The sequence below is a fragment of the Rousettus aegyptiacus genome, unplaced genomic scaffold, assembly GCF_014176215.1.
Source record: "Rousettus aegyptiacus isolate mRouAeg1 unplaced genomic scaffold, mRouAeg1.p scaffold_m13_p_6, whole genome shotgun sequence".
Lineage (NCBI taxonomy): Eukaryota > Metazoa > Chordata > Mammalia > Chiroptera > Pteropodidae > Rousettus > Rousettus aegyptiacus.
This window is the reverse complement of record NW_023416309.1, coordinates 87,062,209-87,080,496: the sequence shown is the minus strand read 5'-3', so window position 1 is coordinate 87,080,496 and position 18,288 is coordinate 87,062,209. Positions and strand designations below refer to the sequence as shown.

The 18,288-nt window shown below is 36.2% G+C and overlaps 1 protein-coding gene across 9 annotated transcripts in view; it reads right to left on the bottom strand.

Moving 5' to 3' along the window:
- Positions 1 to 18,288, bottom strand: part of BCAS3 (BCAS3 microtubule associated cell migration factor) — a 508,191-nt gene that overhangs the window by 198,715 nt on the left and 291,188 nt on the right. The window lies entirely within an intron of this gene.

The following is an 18,288-nucleotide window of genomic DNA, read 5'->3' as shown; positions in this document are numbered from 1 at the left end:
AAAAGAAATAATCAACAAGGTAAAGAGACAGCCATCTGAATGGAAAAATATATTTGCAAGTAACGGCCTAATATCTAAAATATACAAAGAACTCATACAACTCAATAACAACAACAACAAAACAAACGATCCAATCAAAAAATAGACAGAGGACCTGAACAGACACTTCTCCCTAGAGTACATACAAATGGCTAACAAATATTTGAAAGATGCTCAATATCACTGGCTATTAGGGACATGCAAGTCAAAACCACAATGAGATACCATCTCATACCTGTTAGAATAACTATAATCAACAGGACAAGTAATAAATGTTGGAGAGGATGCAGAGAACAAGAAACCCTCATACACTGCTGGTGGGATTGCAAATTGGTACAGCCACTGTGGAAAACAGTACAGAGGCTTCCCCAAAACCTAAGAATTGATCTACCATATGATCCAGCAATCCCTGTACTGGGTATTTACCCCCAAAGACTTGAAAACCCATATCTGAAAAGGTATTTGCACACTGATGTTCATGGCGGCTTATTCACAGTGGCCAGGACATAGAAGCAACTGAAGTGTCCTACGACAGATGACTGGATAAAGACACTGTGGTACACATGTACAATGAAATATTACTCAGCCATAAGAAGAGATGAAATACTGCCACTTGCGACAACATGGATGGACCTCTAGATGACCATGCTAAGCGAAATAAGTCAGACAGAAAAAGTTGAAAATCACTTGATATCACTTATATGTGGGATATAAACCTAAAAGCAACAAATGAACAGGACAAACAGAGACTCATGGACATGGAATATAGACTAGTAATTACCAGAGGGTTGGGGATGGAGGGAGGAGGGAGGAGGATGGGGTAAAGGAGGTCACATATATGGTGACAGAAAGAAATTTAACTATGGATGGTGAACAGTGTAAATATATATATGCCTTAAAGTATACAGCTGAAACTTATTGGGTTTCGTTAACCAATGTCACCATAAAAAAATTAATTAATTAAAAAAGTTAACAATAACTCTTAAAGATCCAAGAATAATAAAACCCATCTCTGTCTCCATTATTTAGGATGGTGTAAAGTATTTTTCTTCTATTTAAGAATTTATTGCTGATGCATCTGTATCAACTTAATATCATTTTTATTCTCATCATTAAAATTAAAAATGTAATAGGTATGAAAAAAATATTCCGAAACATTACATCTCCTGAAAATCTCAGTAATATACCCAGAGAAGAAAAATTTAGTTAGTTTCCTGCGGAATTCTTAAATGTACTTGTCATTTGGACTGAGAGGCAAAAATCAAATGTTCTAGTAAAAAAATTCTAGAATTTCAACAAAGCAAAGTCTCTTGCTCTAACAAGAATTGTTAAACACCTACAGCAATCAAATATGCCACATTTTCCACTTTGTTCCTCAATGTCTTAACATTGCCCCTAAATAGATAATTTATCACTTAACAATCGAGTCAAGAGAAAATACAAAAAGGCTTACTAGAAGGTGCTCATAAATGTTGAAGTACCACTGCAATGTGAGTTTACCCCCTACAGAGTAATTTCATCCTTCTACAAGTCACATGGCTGAGGTATAACAGTAACCTTTTAAATTGTACTGTGAAAGTAAATATTCTTACACTTTTCATATGTAGTCAACCCTGGAAATTTATTCAATCTGAAAGTGGGGTCTCTGACCCCTAAGATATTTTCTGGGGTTAAACTTAGGTTTGTGATTTTGTCAAAGTTAAGACGTCTAAAGCTGTGCTATTTAAATTTCGATTAAATTAAAATGAAGAATTCAGTCCCTCAGTTCTGGTAGCCACATTTCCAGCGCCCAGTGGCTACGTGTGGCTATCACATTGGACAGCACAGATCTAGCACAGATCCATCACTGCAGAAAGTTCTATTGCACAGTAGTATTCTAAAGGTTACCAGCCTTATAGGTCATGTTTGCCTTAGTGCCATTGCTCTAAGGCAAAGTGAAAATAGAACTGATAATGCTACTTGTCAATTTTTAAAGGCTGAAAATTAGATTTTTATGGTGTTTCAGAATAAATTTCCTGCCACCTCAGAATCTAAAGACATAGAAGGAAAAAGAGCGGCCCCTTGATGGACTCGGAGAAAACAAATCAACCAAAAGAACTACAATTACCACAAAACAAAAAAACCCACCATTGTCCACAGAGCATGTGGGCTGTTCTACTGATAAGAAATAGTGTTTTGCTATTTTGAACAAAACTAATGCTCCCATTATTTAGAAACTGCTCAGTTTTACTACATACACATATTATCTTTGGGAGGTAAATGCATTTTCACCTAACCGAGAGTTAGGCTTCTTGTGACTAACATCTGGCTTGTGGAAACAACATGATCAACTGATGTCAACACATGTTTTGAAACCAGAAAAGAGCTGAGTCCTATATCCCTTTCACACATGCTCACTAGTTATTTGGCTTTTGAGCAAGTTACTGAATCTTTTCTGTGTCTGCATTTATCAACAAAGAAAGAAGCAAAGATCAGATCCACTTCCCGGGACCGCAGTCAGTATTAAATAAGATAATATACCCTTGGCATGAACTACGGACAGTTTGTGACACAATCAGTTGCACTGGCAACTATTCTGGGAGACAGAAAAAAAAAATTACATAATAATGCCGCTAATAATAGCTATTAGTAAACCAAGTCTTTTCATTTAAAAAAATATCTCTATTGAGATGTAATTAACACGTCATACAAAACATCCATTTGAAATGTATAATTCAAATGAATCGAGTCTTTTAATACTCAGTATCCACTGTGGGTTAGTTGACTGCAAGTTTCTAGGGCAGCGGTTCTCAAATGAGGACAATTTTGCCCTCTAGGGATATTTGGCAATGTTTGAAGACATTTTTGATTGTCATAATTCTGTGTGTGTGTGCGCGCGCGTGTGCAACTAGTATTTAATGGGTAAAAGCTGGGGATGCTGCCAAATATCCTACAAAACAACAATGAAGAATTATCTAGTCCAAAATGCCAATAGTGCTTAGATTGAGAAACCCTATCCTAGGGACACAAAGATGCACAAGAGACGATATCTGTCTTCCAAAAGCTTACTGTCTAGTGAAGGAGTGCAAGGTGGAAACAGAGCGTAGGATTTTAGGGTTGCAGAGAAGATGGGATGCCTAAGCCAAAATATAGGAAGACCAACAGGAATTTGCCAGAGATTCTCAGGATGGAAAGAAATGATTTCAGGTACAGGGAATAACATGGGAAAATACTTAGATATGTACAAAGCATGGCAGAACCTAAGAAATTCTAGTAGTTCAGAATGGTTAGAGCTTGGGCTGATTACCAGAGAGGTATGCAGAAGCCAGATCATAAAGATTTCATATGCCATGGTAGGAAAGAGTTTGGACTTAAGCTTATAATCAGTGGTTGACAAACATTTTCTGGGTGGTGAGCCAGAGAGGAAGTATCAGTAGCCCATACGGTCTGTTATGACTACCCAACTCAGTGATCGTAGTAAGAAACCAGCCACAGACAATATATAAATAAGTGAATGTGGGTGTGGTCCATTAAAACTTTATTTATGGGCACTCAAATTTGAATTTCATATAATTTTAATAAAATTATAAAAAGGTTTAATAAAAATTCTTCTCATTTTTTTCCTACAATGTAAAACCATGAAAACCCATTCTTAGCCCATGGGCTGTACATAAACAGGTGGTGATAGCAGTTTGCCAAGCCCTGCTATAATGAATACATAGGACTTCATGGTGACAAGTTAGCTGATCAGATAAAAAACAAAGCAAGGCCTTTCTCTTCAGATCTCTGTAAGTACTGACCATCTTCTAGCTATTCCTGCTAAAGAACAAACTTGGGTTGAAATTTTTGTTAATAGCTTGCTTGTAATAAATACTTACAACGAGATGGTATGCTAAAGGAATAAAAAGCTCATTTCAGGCTACTGTGGTGAAATGACATTTACCTAATGCAGACATGAATTTCTTCATAATTAGTGGGCACTTGACACTAATGTAATCTGATTACTGTAGCAAAGTCATCCTTAAACTATCTCCCTAGTACTAACAAAGTATGTCCTTGAATTAGGCGAATTAGGGCTATGTGACAAAAAGCACCAACTCTGTATTTATAATCATGTTATAATGAAGAGAATACCAAGCACCCTGTAGTGTCAATACGAGAAGTATGAAACAGGATGCCACACCTAGGTGAAGTGTCCTCACTACCTCAGATTGGCCTGCTATTATCTATCCCAAGTCAGATTCTTGAAATTTTAAACTACAGGAAACCATTTACATTTAATTTAATTTTCAAGAGGGAAGTCTGATAACATGAATTCAAATTGTGAGGAAACTTTATCACTTTTACTAAATTTTAAAAATGTTTTATTTAAAGAAATGTGTAAGAGAAAAGTACAGAGTACTAATCTAGAGAAACATTTCTTTAAAAAACTCATTGCTTCATGATTCCAATTTTTTATTACTTTTATAATTAACTAAAGCCATTTGAAATCTAAATAATTGTCTTTTGTATCTTTGATGTAGCTAACTCTTTATGAATAATTATAATATTTCTTGGGGCCAAATATATGTCAAAGGATCGTTTTGAGGATTAATTGATCTGTTTATAACTTAATTACATAGTGCCTGGTATATGGTACATGCTTAATCGATGTTAGGTATCGTTAACTTGAAATGTCATTACCATCACTACTTTAGTTTCTCTCTAAATGTCTCACCATGGCAAAGTCCTCCCAACTTTGTAATACTTTTCTACAATTCAAAAACCGAAAGAACCTAGAAATTGTACAGCCTGACTTTCACACTATATAAATGGATCAACTGAGGTCACAGAGAAAGACAGCAGAGCTTGGTATAAAGAGCAAGGGCTCTGGAGTTGGACATGCCTGGTTTTGAGTCCTGGCTCCACCAGCCCATCAGCTAAATTAATTCTGCTAAAACCTCAATTTCCAAATTTATAACATGGGGATTAAATGAGATAATACTCAAAGTACTGAGCATAGTGCCTAACATATATTTTCAAAAGTCAATAAATGTTCACTATCACTGCTGATCTTAATCTTCCTATCATGAACTCAGTATGTCCTCTGTTCATCTTTTGAAGAAATTTATGTAAATTGTTTCTGTGTTTGTCTTGAACTTGACTCCTACCTAACTATACTGGCTGGCCATACTAGACTGACTCAGACTATTTAAAATATTTATTTCCCAAATCGGGCAAACTTTACCTCTCACTTTATGTGTGTGATTGATTCCTTCATTAGTATATCTCTCAATTTCAAATTATTTTATAATCTTCCAATGCTTCATTCCCTCCAACTCTGTCCCACAGATCCTGGGAATACATATATGAAAACAGTGCTAAATATGTCTGTGAAATACTTTGTTGAAGATCACACAGTAAGGAACAAAAGGTGGTGTTTGAGGAGATTCCGGGCAGTTGTGGGCCAATGAACGTCACAGAAAGCACCATTCCAATTCATTTGCTTCAAAAGACTAAGGAAATAGCCTATTTCCTTTTCCCTCTTTTCTGTCTGGTTTCTCTGATGTGTTCCCAGATACTCAAAGAAAGATTCAGATATCCATGAAATCTTAATATGCCTGTTTGAAGCCAGGAAAAATAAAGAACAGTATGCCAATACTTAAGACCAGGAAGAAAGAGTCCATCAGGGGGAGTTTGATTCAGTCTTGGAAATTACTGAGTCTTTCTTCCCCAGTTAACAGGGAAGTAATGTGAAATAGCTCAAATTTGCATAGATTTCTAATACCCTAGAGCATGCTACTGAAGTAATCCTACAAACTGGATAATTAGTCCAGCAGCCTAAATCTTCATCTGTTTCCAGATGAGCTGCAGCAGTTTTTGGCCTTTCCTACAGCTCTTGTACTTGACATCATTTAGCCTAGACTCAGACCTTGACCTTGCCTTTATAGTTAGGGAAGAGTTCAGAGGAACCAAACCTCAATAGAAACAACCTAAGTGTGAAAGATTTTCCCCAAGTCTTCTCTCAAAGAGCACTCTTTAATCTTGAATGTTGATCTTTAATCTATGATTATCAGAATGGGATAAGTTCACACTCTCCCTTATATCTGAGAAGCATTAAGCTGATAACTTGTTGTTGCTTTTATGGCTTGATTCTTTGTTTTTGTTTTGCTTTAAATCAGAAACAAAAAATGCCAGAAAGGCCATAAGGATAACTTCTATCTTTGTATCATTGTTCATCTGATTGGATTAGATTTAAATTTTCCTCTAACTTCAGATACTTGACAAGGTTCTCTACATACACTAGACTTTCTCCACCAAAAGGAATCCATGTAATTGGATCAGAAACTACTACCCACCTCTGGATATTAAATATTTCAGTAGGTCAGATGAATCCGGGGTGGTGGCATTTTCTAAACTGTGCTTGGATTCTTGGATATTTTCCTGGTAATCCATGTAGCTAAGGAGCTTTTTACTGACGGGGACAGCAGGTGGGCTCTACCTTCTATTTCTTGTCTTCTCCGCACCTTGCCTACTCAGCATGGAACAAAGTATGCAGCACACTAACTAGGTGCATGCATAGTGCTTCGCTCTTACTCACCAAACACTTCCTAGCTTCCACAATACTTTATCTTTCTCTCTATGTGTTCTAGACATGGTATTTTGAACGTTCAATGTAGTTCAGAGACTCATTGTGTAAGCCTGTCACAATCCATATCCTCAGCATTATTTCAATGTCAAGGAATCTTCTGAAAGGAAACAGAATTTTGGTTATAGGTTTGACCAGGACTCAGACAGCCATGGATAATGGGACTTCTGATTTGGTAGATGTCGCAAGACCCATATCAAACAATGACAGTTATTTGCGGAGTTCCTACTTAGACTCACGTAGTTCTGGAATGGTGTCCTTAGTTATGGACATACACTAGATTTGAAACTTTTGACCTGGTTGTGATTAAAATGACCAAGTGAATGGGAATTCATTTTTTTCTACCGGCATTCTGTCTTGTAAAAACAAGAAGATGAGAAAGTGATTATAGGCACCTAACATCAAATTTAGTAAATATCACTGGGGGCGGGGGTGTGATTTAATGATCTGAGAAATTAGGCAAAAGTGTCAAGTCTGAAGAATTTAAAAATGGTGATAGGTCAAAGCATTAAAAACTTCTTTGGGGATGGAGTGGCTATAAGGGCAACCTGGTGAGGAATCTGCCAGGGGTTAATTGCAACCCTGCATGAAAAGCAGTTAACAAGTGAGAATTAGAACACCCAGGAGGAAAAGAAAAATGTTTCCAGTGCCATGAGAAATAAACAACAGAGGAGAAATATTTCCTTTGGCTACCACCACCTCCTTTTCGAAAGCTCAGAGGAGCTACGGAGAAAGCCAAGGACTGGTTTTCTCTCGACTCCCTCTGAAACATTTGTCTTCATTACCACTCTTTTTAATCAGGGCTCCTTCATGAGTGTTTCTGCTCGGCCCCTAAGGGGCAGCTCTGGTCTGTGATAAATCAGAATCTACACCACAAGTCACTAATCAGCACTCCCAGGGAAAGAAAAACAGAGAAGTGCAGACCACTCTGCTGAAAAGGCCTGGGGGCTCACAGGCCTCAAGGAAGAAAGACCTTTACATAGAAATAATAAGTTAGTGAAGGTGGAATAAAACTCCAATGTGTAGGATTTATTTTAAAATCTCAAACACAAGTTTTTCACACTTAATTGGAAGAGTTTGGAATATAACTACATTTTAACAATGTAAAATAGATTTTGAGTTTGCTTAATGAATAGTAATTTGTACCCCCAGCTTAATGATTTTGATACCTAAAAAAATCTTAGGAAGACCTAGGCAGAGGGACAGCACATAAATTAAAATAATTAAAACAATCAAAGTCATAAACTCTCTCACCTCTCGTTTCAGCGATGTCATTAAGAAATAAAACAAAAAATTCCAGGTGAAAACGCTTTCATGTCTACGATATGACTGTTACTTTGCTAAATGTAATTAGAGTTGTAAAATTACAAATAGATTGTATTTTTTCACTGGAAATGATCTTAGAAATAATCTAAGAAAAACATAAATGGACTTGCTACAAGTCAGTAGAGCTGGTTAGTAGTAGACTCTACTCTAGAACCTTATACGGCTATCGACCTCATGCGTATGTCAAATATTGAAATAATAACATTGACAGAGAGAGAGAGAGCAAAGTAAAGAATAGGACATGAGTCAGAAATGTGGGCTCTAGTCCTATGGCCACCACTTCCTGGTTTACCTTGACTAATTCACATAACAGTCTGAGTTTCAATTTCTTCATCTGTAAAATGAGATCTACCTCATTCCTGAATATATTATAGGGTCGCTGTAACTCCCCCTACATTCAAGTTATTATTAAATTATTATATACAATTTTTTTCTAAGAGCATTAATGGGCTGAAGAGCTAACAAAATTCAGGTAAAACAGAGAAAATTCGCTTTCACAGGAAGATAGGTCTAGATTATGGCAAATACTTCCAGGACTCTTACATGCAAATTAAGATATGAAATCAGTCCTGAGATACAAAATTGGACCATAACCTGGTGTGCAAATTAACAAGCAGAGAGTTGAGTCTATGGCTTCCAAATTGATGCTAACTTTTGTAATGACAAACCTAAAACTATTTTTTATATCTACCTGCCTATGATAGAGTGTATATGGCATGGATTCCAGAAAGAAACCATGGGCGACACTTAGTCAAATACATGATGCTATAAGGCAGTCAAGGCAACAGTCCCGCCTCAGAGCCAAGACCCACCGCTGTTCCAACTTCGTTGCCATTTTATTGTTTGTCTGTGGAAGCTGATGGCATGATAATATCTCATCTCACCATGGCCGGACAGATATGGACTTTGTCCTTACAGAGAAGACCCTCTCTGAGGCAGAGTCACATCTATCCCAAAACACTAGTTTTCCTTCACTCCAATGTTATTAAAATATACCTATAAAATATAACTATAAAGAATGAGCATCACGGTGATGAACACGTCTTGAACCCAACTGCATAAAATAGCCTGCTTTTCCTGTTTCGACCAGAACCCTTGTCTGTCACTGACTTTATGAAGAAAGGCTCTCACATGACCTCAGGGGAAATGTTTCTTGATACTGACTTGAGAGCTAGGATCTGACCTGCCTGGAACCTGACTGAACTAAAAAGGTCATATTGACTAGAACGCAGGTGTTTATAGAAGGAATATACGAGAAATATGGTTAGAATTTTGAATCTTCAATCGAAATATGGAGATTTCATGTTGTACAATGGGGTACAGTCCTGCATGACACTAACGGAATACGGAATACAGAAGCGACATGATATGAGCAGTATCTGAGAAAGAAGATTCTAACGGTGTCATTGAGGATAAACCGGGGGGAGTGGCAGGGTCAGGGAGACCAATGCTTGAGGGACCAATGTGGACACTGCTGCAGAGCTCTAAGCAAGAGGTAATTAAAAATCAGTTTCGTGGTTATTCAGATAAATGGGGTTCCACGGGTTGTATTGATTGTTCTTTTGGATACAAGAGAATTAATAATAATGAGGAAACTGTACAGATTAGTTACTCAGAATTAAATGGTATGATATTTTATTCGTTGGTTTTTAAGAAGCTCTAGAAGTTAAAATTGAGAGAAACCCTTATGCAATGAGTGTTAAGTACTAATAAGCATCTGAAAGAGCTTTAGATTAAAAAAAGTTCTTACAGTAAATTTAGAATTAGTCATATAAACTTAGTGAAGTTGAATGTGGGTCTTTCAGCTGTCTACCAAGTATGTGATTAAAACAACTGGACAGATGCTATTAGGGCATCATCCATATGGTCTGTCTGGGACCTGCCAGCTGTCTAAGCCACAGAAGCAGAATGCGGGCGATAATGCCATGGAATACAACACCGCCTTTACAAACAACAAACCAAGAATCACTCTTGATCTAAAGAAATGTGTTGGCAGCAATTGTTAAATGCAGGTATGAATTTTATTTTTCTCTCAAATGCATTTGAGCCAGATATAGTTTAACAATCTGCTGTGAGGAACAAATAAGTCTGCCACACACTCGAAAAATGGCTTCTGCAGACCTTTAAAAGTGGCTCCACGGAAGAAATCGATCAAATTGTAGTTTCCGAATATGGGCACAGAAGAACACAGAGAAGTTTGTGGGAGGAGAGGTGTCAAACACAGGCTCCAAAGCTGGGACCTGCACCTCCCTGAACAGGACAGTCAAAGCCTCCTAAGACGGCACACACAAGGACAGCAAAGCTCCTCTTCTCTGTTTCCAAAGAGTTTTACAGAGGCTCAAAGCCCTGGAAGCTGGAAACCAAGCTGGCTGCTACAAAGCGGCCCCTCTCAGGCATACCCCCATTCCTGACAAACACCCACCCGCTGGCAGGCCTGGGAGACACATGGCGACCAGAGCAAGTTGTCAAAACTTATCATTATAAAACGTCCATCTTCCAAAAGTACAACCTTGCTCGATGCAGTGTTTTCCTTGGAAGACAGCTCTTCTGAGAGATATAAAAAGGTGGTTAGAATTGATGAGGTTAACTCTCATGGTCTATGCTAACAATCATGTTAAAGACGTAAAGGTGAATAACGATGGTGGAATGTTTCACCGAAAAACAAAAAACAGTAACAACTAAATTCATTAATTATGTTCCTTTACTTCAAAGACTCTCATAATTTTTAGCATGCCTCTTTTGAGGAAGAAAGGTGCACGTAAGTTATATGGCCCTCCTCTTTTAATTTCCTTTCCTACTTTCTACCCTTCGGTGGCTAGCCTCGTGCTACATGGCCTAGGCTACATATAAAGTTCACAGCTCTTTGCCTGATCTCATGATCCTCTATCCAAACAGCGCTTTCAAACGTGCTTCCTGTCTAGTTCTGCCATTGCGTGAGTGTTTCCTTGGCTGGATCAGTTGCCAAATTAAGTCCCTTTGGTAGAAAACTGCAGAGAACTCAATATAGCCCTGTCCCCCCTCCACCTTAGGCTTGACATCGGAAGTGACTTAGGAAGTACTCTAATGGTTACCAAATTTTTGGAAACGGATTTAACTTTTCTGGGCTAAACATGTGTTTAGGAGAGACTGCATCACTAATCATCACTTGACCTTATGACAGACCAAAAGTTGCTGATTTTTTTTTCCCTAAAAAAAGGAAAAAGAAAAAAAACAACAACTTTTACCAGCTAGCACAATGATGTAAATGCAAAATCATGTCGTGAGATGACTGCAAACACGCTGATTTCCAGATGTTTGACAAGACAGTGCAGAAATACCAACAGGGACGGTTAACAGTTTCTGTTATAAACTCTGCTGGGATACTTGCTTTCTTTTTTATCTAGTCAAACGATTTAGGAGAGAAAAGAACTGAAGGTTTGTCTATCACTTGTCAAATTCTAATCCAGCGATCATGCGTAAAGAGAACTTTGTCTCTGAAAACACAAAAAAATGAGCAAATCTATTATTATTGTTTTCGGAAATAGGTACAGCATGATTTGCTTAAACATATTTATTGTTGCCCCACCATTCATTTAAAAAGGCTTATACACCAATCGAATGAGATATAAATCTTGAACGAAGCCCTGCATATACCCTCTGAATATCAGCCATTGATAAAATCTGATTTAAGACGAAACATAATACTGCTTAGGCTATCCTTGCTTCATGGGCTTCTTTTTTACGTGCTCATCCTTGACTCACATTATTCCTGGTGGAAATCTTCCAAAAAAAAAAAAAAAACCTAGATTTAGTTGTCAGATTTATAGTATCAAGGAATCTCTGAAATGAAAGGGTTCTTTAAAAGAAAAGCCAAACTCTGGGTAATTACATTCAAATTTCTTAATCACATTTTCTGAGCTCAATGGGAATTGTGGTGTTTCTTTCCTGAATATCTTCTCCAGAGCCACACAAATGCAATACAGATTCTTCCTTCAAATGGATATCTAACATGAGGACTGCCCCTTGGCAACATGTTAGTTTTAAGAGTACGCTTCTTAAGTTTTCTTTTTCATGCAGCTAGAAGCAATCTGTGTGTGTGTGTGTGTGTGTGTGTGTGTGTGTACACACACACAAACCTATCTACCTACCTACCTGTCTAGCTAGCTAGCTAGCTATCTAATCACCCTCTTTGGTTTTACTTTTAAAAGGGGGAGGAAAGGATTTAGAGAATCTCAGGAATATCTGCAAGAATATAGTTTACTGATGTTGCTAGACATTATTGCCGTTCGGGAATATTTGCTTCTTCCTCACCTCTGGGTACGTAAGAGGATTGTAATTCCCTAGCCTCTTAAAGTTACAGTCCGTAGTCTCTAAAAGAACATTCTGAGATAACGGAAATGTTCTATATTTTCTTTTGTCCAATATGGTAAACTTAAAATATAACTAGTATGACTGATAAACTGAAATATAAGTGTTATTTAATTTTCATTAGTTTAAATTTTAAATAATCAAATGGAACTAGTGGCTATTGCATTAAACAACACAGTTCCAAATACAGTTCATGAATTGTGAACAGAAGTGAGACTTCCAGTGTCCCCTTCCCCCTGCCACGGTCACCTGAGATTATTCAATGTTAAAGCCTTAGGTAACCTTGGTCCCCGAGTGGAGGCAGCATGGAGAAGAGATCTCTGCAACCTGTGATGAACAATAATTAAGACATAAAAGTCACAGAATGTCCAAGTAAGAAAATACAGCAGGTACTAATGTTTGTGAAGACCTTATGGGTCAAATATTACCTGGAAAATGTCAAGAAGCTCCTACTGTAGGTGTGCAGGTGGTGGTGACATAAAAGGTAACATGTAGCTGCTCAAGAAGACAAACTATTCTTTAAAGATGTATCACAATATAAAAATCAAGTGCCTGTGATCAAGGGGTGGATAACTTAGGGCATTGTACCGCTTGCTTGGAAAAATAACGCGAGAAGAAATCACAACATATTTTATGTTCCTATTGCTGTGTAAGACATTCCTATGTTCAAAGTAGTAAAGATATGTTTGTCGGCAATATTTTTCCCACAAAGAAAAATCCCCTAGCCGTGAAAGAGTTAAAAGAGACCAAAATTAGACACAGTTCATGTTAAAGGTTAGAAGAATAATCAGTCATTTGAAAAACACTACATAAACATTTTTCCGGATGCAATTTTCAGTCCAAGGATACATTTCCCAGTAGAAATCAGCAGCTAAAAAGGAAATCATTTCGTCTCCATAAGTGCCAAATTGTATCCTGATTTTTCCTGGTCTGGCTCAACTTTCAAAACTAGTGGTTCAACTTCTGCAATCTTTCACCCAATGACTATGTAAACACATCTTTATAAGACAGACATAATCCTTGGGTGGGCCAATTTATGTTGGATTATGAAAATACTTAAAATGCAAAATCGTATAATGATTGTTGTCCTTTGGTTTTTCACTAAAAGAAAAAAGAATCCAGTTAACATAGGCAGTGGTTCATGTGAAGACAATATGACACATGCACATTGCTTTCTTTTTCCAATCTTTGTAAATAAATATTACCGACAATTCAGTAAAGGCTTGCCTCATATTTTGACAAGGTGATATGTAAATTAAGAATTTGCAAATATTTCTCTGAAGTACTCAAATCTTATGCCATACTGTACCACTTAATTAGAATGAATTAAACTACTCACACGAGGCCAGGAAAAATTCTCAGCCTTGGAAGTACTTTGGATCTTCTGTGTTCGGTCAGAGGTTATAGAAACATTAGTTTTAAGGATAAAGTAATATTAAGTAAAAACCAAAAGATTCATTCAGAATTTATTACAGCTTTCGATTCATATATACCTCACATTATTCAGAACTCTCCATAACATAATTCAAGCAAAATCTTTAAAGTTGTGAGAAATCATAAATTTTAAATCTTCTTAGAAAGGTAAACTCTATTTTTTCACTTCTCCTTTGAAGCTGTAGAGTTTTTATAGTCAATTACAAAATGCATCATGTAAAGCCTATCTTCCAACATTTAGCATGTAGAGGGAAAGAATTTAAACTTTTCCTTCAGTGGATAAAGTTAGGTTAAAAAAAAAAGAGACAATTTGGGAGTCTTTGGAAAGCGCAGAATAAATTATAGCTGTACGATCTGGAAAAGTTTGGTTGAACGTTAAGAGATTTTCACATCTGTGTCTATACATTCATGTCTTGGGAATAGTGTACCTCCAAAACCATTCACAGAAAAATGTAAAGTACTCCATCGTTCAGGAAGCAAAGCTAAAGAGTTGCAAACACAAACATTTCTTTTGACCATGTTGTTAGAAATTACATCAAAAATCCATAAATCCATAATTATATTCATACACGATTCTTAGCAATCATTTGATTCTGTTAGAAGTTATAACAAAGAACTTAAAAGAGCTTAATTCTACAAATTTCTTCCAATTTACAGTATAACTCTACAAATAATTTTCTAATGGCTATATTAGTCCTTTATCCTTGCTCCTGAGAAAACAAATAAACATGCCACTGAAGCAGCATGAACAGCCTATGGAAATGAACACAGTACAATGCATGTTTTCTTTCATGCGCTAGGAAAAGCTGATAAATGATATACCTTTTAATACACAAAATTTTAACTGAGTGCAAGGACATATTCAGATTGCATTCCTCTGTTCAAATGACTGATTCTGTCCAAACCAGCATGAAGTATTTAATTAAATATTTTCACTTAAACTCTAATTTGAAAGACATAAAACTTTCAGCTCTCTGTCAGCATTAGAAAATCATTAGTTCTTCTGAGAAGTATATACATATATAAACACTCAAAACTGAAAATTAAAGGTTGATTATTTAAATCTAGCTTTTGAATGGAAATATTTTGCATTCCTTTCTAATTTAAAACACTCTCCAAAGAAAGCCGCCATTATTTATAAGTGAAGAAAGAAAAGGGAATCTGTCTTCCTTCACTCCACTCCTCACTTTGCCATTGTCACCTGTATCTATTTCCAGGAAGCCAATATTCATTAGGGTTAATCTGCCTACTAAATGAATAAACAAAGGATTTCTCTGTCACTAAGAGGCCAGGTGAGCCGATAGCATCTTCTAACACAGAAAATCATCTGTACCATACAGCTCAGGAAATTACCTGCTGCAATCCCACACCTGGGATCATTTGGCAGGCAGATCTCTAATGTTGAGTAATATATGAAACATGGACTATAACCATTTTTTCAAAGGAATGAAAATCTATCATATTTTAGAACAGAACATTTTTATGTAATTAACTACATAACTCACCAAGGAAAATTAGTTAAAGCAAAACAAAACAAACTTTTCTATGTCCTCCCACCAAAAAAAAAAAAAAATCAGTGGACATAAGAAATAATGCCAGAATACTAACATGCAATGTATTAAGAACTGATACAACAATGCCAATATTTCTATGGATCACAAGATCTTAAAAATAATATAAGTTCTAGAATAGAAGGTAGTCAACAAACTTAGTAAGAAAGACATATAATTAGAATCCCTACTTTTACAGACTGATAAATTCAGACCAAGTAGAGCTACATGACTTTGGTGGTTCATCAAGACATCAGGAAAAAACCCTGAGACCAATTATTTGTTAATATATTCAATTGATAATATTGCTTCCTCATGTTTTCCTTTCGTGGAGTAGAATCCCAAGTCTTGCTTCTCTGTAGAAATCATTTTTCTAGCTAAATAATCCAACAGGAAACCATTGGTGGTAAATAAACAAACACAAAATAAAAATAAAAGAAATGAAGTCAAAGTTTGACCTCTCTCCAAATGTCAGGGGAAGAAAAGAAATATATCCTAGATACTGGTTTTAAATAACATTTGATAGCCTAAAAACTGCGGTAAAAGCAGATAAAAGAACTGGAAGCCTGATGTGATTAAGCTCATGCCACTTCAGCAACAAAACTCATTTATAAAACAAGAAACAAATGGTGATTAGGGATTGTTACCTTCTCAAAATTAGGTTCAGTCCCACAAGAGGTCCTATTTGTGATACAGAATGAAATATATCAGTTTGTGTGCCAATAAGAATCAACCAATGTGCCACCCTTGACACATAGGGCATTAAAAGTAGCCATGACTGGTGCTATCTTTATGCAACTTTTAATAATATACTTGCAGAGAAAAAGAGCCAAACTGCTGGGCAGATTACATATCATTCTCTAGAGGGAGTAAAGACTGGAGAGCAAAACTTAGGAAAAGGATTAGTCAACATTTGATGAGTGCCTGTTTGTCAAACCCTACATGAAAGAGGACTGAGTTTGTTCAAGGGGGATAAAAAAAAACAGACGTAGTCTTTGCACACAGTATGTATTACCATTATTATTATATTTGAATGTCTTAGCTTCACTGGGTTCCCTAGTTGTTTTTACATTGACCATGTCAGATATACATCAGATACAAAAATCTGTCGTGAGAGGTGTCCATGTGGGAGAATATTGGTATCAATGGGGAAGGAGTGAAAAAGAGGACCTTTGCTCCATGTAAACTGCACCTAAGAAAATGCAGAGCAGGGCAAAAGAAAAACTTACTCAAAATGTGGGACCTTTCATAGTTTTTGTCCGTTGGGCCAGGTTTTCTGAAATAAGCCATTTAAACATAAATGAAAATAAATGCAAACTGTATGTGGCTCCCAATAGCCATCAGCTTGTATTGTTGTATTGACAACAGATGCTAAATATGTATATACATATTCCCAAATTTATTTTTGCTGAGAGGGTTTTTTTATTTGGTGTATGTGGGAAAATTCAGCATGTCAGTTTAAGGAAATGTATATGATTTCCCTTTCAAGATCCTACAAAAACATATGGGAGCAAGATAATATTTGTCCTGACCTGCCAAAATCCTGGGGAGATCATCACAAATCCACACAACATTCCTGAGTACTAATGCTCACACTGGGGCCTTTGCATTAGCAGATGTGTGAAAATGCATGTACTCAGAGAACTCCCTCATGGCTTCACATCTAAAGAAGCTGCTCTACAACAGCTATTCCAGCCAAAAGCTGAAATATTTCCAAGTTAAGTATACCTTCATTTAAGCTAGTGTCTGGACAGAAAAATTCAACTGAAGGGTTTGTTATTTGGCTTAGAACCAAGAGGAGCCTGAGTGAATGTTAAGACAGATTTTCAGGAAGCCTCCCATGTCCCATTTCGTCCTCAAATCAAAGGCCCTGGTTCTTCCTTGCTCATGTAATGATTTCAAGCAATCAAAATTTCCCAAATTTCCCATTTCAAACACATCACTGGAAGTGTCATATGTATAACTTTAGCTGTGATTAAAATGGGAGGCTGTTCAATATTGTCCCTAGTTCATTATTTAGACTGTGGCAAAATACACACACACACACACACACACACACACACACACACACGCTGAAAACATTAAGTAAATCGAACTTTCTCATACTTTCTTTAAAATTTCCTTTTATAAAAATAATAGGTTTTTGATCCTCATAAAAGTAACACAAGCTCACTGTAAAAACCTTTGAAAAAGCCTTAAAGACAAAAATTAAAACTACCCATAATACCATCATTCAGAGGTTAACTACTATTGACATTTTGGTCTGTTTCCTTCTAATTTCTTTAAAAATATATATATACATATACACACACACACTTACACAAAACATATACATACATATATACACACATGTGTAAATATATATATACATAGACAAACATATAATATGTGTAGATACATAACCATATTTTTTTTTTACCTAAAACTTTATATAGTTTTGTATCTTTTTATGTTTATAATGGCAAAATGAAAAGCAGTGGTCACAACTTTAATTAGACAAAAAGCATTAAACAAGAAAACAAGGGCACTTATAAATGTTAAAAAGGATACCTAGGTATATTATATTTTACAATGAAGCCCTAACAGTTATGATTATGTACATGTCACATAACATTGACAATACACAGCAAAACTGCAGAATATAAAGAGAAATAGAGAAAAATACTAGCAATATGAGATTTTAATTCACCTAAGTTCCTGATAAGATATATATGGCATCGGAAGACACATAAATATAATTAATGAGGTAAATCTAATAGAAATCTAACTTATATCCTCAAAATAGAGTATAAACCCATTTTCAGGTGACCATAACATAAATTCACAAAAAATAAGTATTTTTGCCAAAATATAAAATCCGATATAACCAGTCTTCTAGATGTAATTAACAATATGGGAAATTTCAGAAACAAAATACCACATAATCAGCAAAATCCTGTCTGTGGAAAGGTAAACACTACAGGGTAAATGGCTGTTTCTTAAAAA